This window comes from Sus scrofa, chromosome 7, assembly GCF_054392235.1.
Source record: "Sus scrofa isolate SSC_HxYL_T2T_F1_AM1 chromosome 7, Sscrofa_HxYL_maternal_Yorkshire_Landrace_v2.0, whole genome shotgun sequence".
Classification (NCBI taxonomy): domain Eukaryota; kingdom Metazoa; phylum Chordata; class Mammalia; order Artiodactyla; family Suidae; genus Sus; species Sus scrofa.
The window spans coordinates 22451196-22454033 of record NC_139389.1 but is presented as its reverse complement, the minus strand read 5'-3'; the positions used below and the strand labels follow the sequence as shown (position 1 = coordinate 22454033).

The 2838-nt window shown below is 42.0% G+C and overlaps 1 non-coding gene across 1 annotated transcript; it reads right to left on the bottom strand.

Moving 5' to 3' along the window:
- Nucleotides 1–2205: 2205 nt before the first annotated feature.
- Nucleotides 2206–2277, bottom strand: TRNAQ-UUG (transfer RNA glutamine (anticodon UUG)). Its single transcript has one exon. It is a non-coding gene; the product is annotated as a tRNA-Gln (tRNA).
- Between the last annotated feature and the right edge of the window lie 561 nt (nt 2278–2838).

The following is a 2838-nucleotide window of genomic DNA, read 5'->3' as shown; positions in this document are numbered from 1 at the left end:
ACAATATTATATTATAAGATTTATTAAAATATTTCAATAAATAAAATATAGTTTAATTTAAAGTTATTATTTATAAAAATACTGTATATAGCTGTACCTTGCCCTTTTTCCCTAGTCAATATTATCTTGGAGAACTTTTCATATCATCGCAAAAATAACAATTCATTCTTTTCCAAGGATGCATGGTATTCCAACTTATGGTTTACTGTATATTATTTAACCAGTCCTCTATTGGACATTTAGGAGCTTTCCCTCATCTTTTGCTTTTACAGACAATGCTGCAATGAATAACTTTATACATTTATATAAAACATTACTTAGAGACATTTATGTACAAATGTATTCATATGTATATAATTTTGAATGTGTGCATCTGTAATATTGCAACACAAATTTTTAAAAAGGAGTTCAGTGTGTCCTAAGATATATGCATTTGAAGTATATACATACACTGCCAAGTTGGTCTCCAAAGGAAATTTATTCATCTATACTCCCAGCCAGTAATGACTGAGGTTTTTCCTTCCTCACCTTGTCCAATGAGCTATGCTGTCAACTTTGGCTTATCTGTTATTTTAGTAGATGAAAGTCATATTGCAGTGCAATTTAATTTTCATTTTTCTTGTTGTCATAAAATATTTGTTGCATTTATAAAAACATAACAATTTCTGTTTAATCCATTTTAATTTTAATTTTTAAATTTTTTTTTAAAGCTGAGAGCAACATTTGAAGTATGATCTCTGGGCTGCTTCAAGTGCTTGTTGTGAATGAGGAATTCTGGGCCTCACTCTTGATCTATTAAATTACTATCTCAGGGGAGTTCTCTTGTGGTACTCAGTTGAGGGTCGGTGTTGTCACTGTAGCAGGAAGACTCTAAGACTATTGCAACAGGGAAGATTGAACTCAATTCAGAATAGAACAGAGGCAGCTGGGGATTTATATAGCCAAATGGAAAATTATTAAGTATCAAGAGTGAAGGAAGAGGAACTTGATTAACTCTCAGGGGTGTGTGTGTGGTGGGGGGTGGATTCTAGATAAACTGGCTGAACAGAATTCTTGCCCAAACTGTAACCAACAGGATACTTTCCTAAAACTGAGCTAGGCAAGCCAAGGATGGTGCCCAATTTATGAGGGCTCAGAGGAGCCAGACACAAGTTTGGTCAAGGAGAGAGTCCTTGTTAACATCCACAGTAATTCCCTCAGCTTCCTAAAGGAATGGGAGATCCACGAAACAGGTAAGATACCCACAGAAGTGTCCGCATACTCTCCCAGCCTCTTTCGTGTCATGTCTGTGCCTGGTTCCTCCTCCGCGGAGGAGCTGTTTGTTCCCTGGCCTTCTCTCCAGCGCTGGGTCACTTGAGTGAAGGTGCCTCTTCTACCCAGGATTTTTCATTATCGTAATTTAGAGGCTTGGAATAAATTTGAGTTACTGGACTTGAGCCAGCACAAGTGGGTCCTTGATCTTAGATATGATGATAATGATTACATCATTAAATTCTCTTTCAAAGTTTGAGAGGAAGTGGGCCGGTGGAGAGACGAGACGCCTGGAGAACCGTGAAGGTAGAGAGCTTCCCACCCAGCGCCCGCCTCTCCCACCTGCATTTAGGCTCCTCTCTGGGCCCTTCCACCGCGTGCAACCCTCACTGTGCACTCTACTCTCAGCAAGTGCGGACGTTCTGTGATGAACGAGGGCCCGCCACTCGTCGGTAGACGAGTTTTTCCTCTTGGACCGCAGGCACCGCGCGCTTCGCAGCTGCTGGCTTTCTTTCCAAGGCGGCTTGGTAGGTGGGGTCGGTAGTGAGGACGGGAAGGAAAGGAGAGAGAACTGTCTCAGTGAATGGGAATGGGAAGAAAAGCGACCCCGGAGGGGTTCACCATCAAGAAATCGCGCTCCTGAGACTCTGGTTTTAGGCTTTAGAAACGGGCGAGGCGGCGAGGAGGCCTTGGCACGGAGATTTAGAGGCGCCGTCTCCACCAAGGAACTGAACGCTGCTGAACTGTTGCGCCTGGCCTCTGACTTCCTGAGGTTGCTTGCAAGAGGCCACCATTTCCAGGCTCCTTACTGTGGAACTTTGTGCGCTTGGAAAGCTGTTACTTCCCAGGCGAATTATTCGATTCTTTTGTTTAAAGAGTAGGAGAATCAAATACTTGCTGCATATGCTTTCTTTCCTGAATGCGATCCCAAGAACTATAAAAGGGTCCTCTGAGAGGTCCCACCGAGATTCGAACTCGGATTGCTGGATTCAAAGTCCAGAGTGCTAACCATTACACCATGGGACCAATCGAGAAACTAACCAACCACCCGTAATTGTGGTTAAATATTTCCTCCACGAGTTTTCAGTAGCTCCAACAGAGAAGTTAGGTCAGGCTTCAGGGAGAGCACGCTGATAACGAAATCTGATGCTTTCTTTTGCTGGGGGAAAAGGCAATGGGCAAAATACAATTTAGGGCCATATCAGCACTCTGTCTTCCGCTTCTGCTGGGAATATAAATTAACTTTCGGAAGACTGGCGAGGTGGATCCAAATTTTGTAGTCTGAAGCTTATATGATTTAGGGGCTCCTTTTTAAGAAATATAATAGACCAATGTCAACACAAAATTAGATACAGCTTCTCCAAGGCATACACGATGTATCTGTGGAAATTCGAAGAAAAAAGAGGCTTCAGTCATAACTAATTTCCTTTATTATATACTTTTGAAAGTTTTGCTAAAATTTGTGTTCATACCGGACGACCCCTTCCAGGGCCATGGAAAGGGCTCATGCAAGTGAGGGGACTTGAGCAGTTTGGCAATACCCATCAAAATAATATCTACTCAGCATTTTTTCTTAAAAGAAAAAAG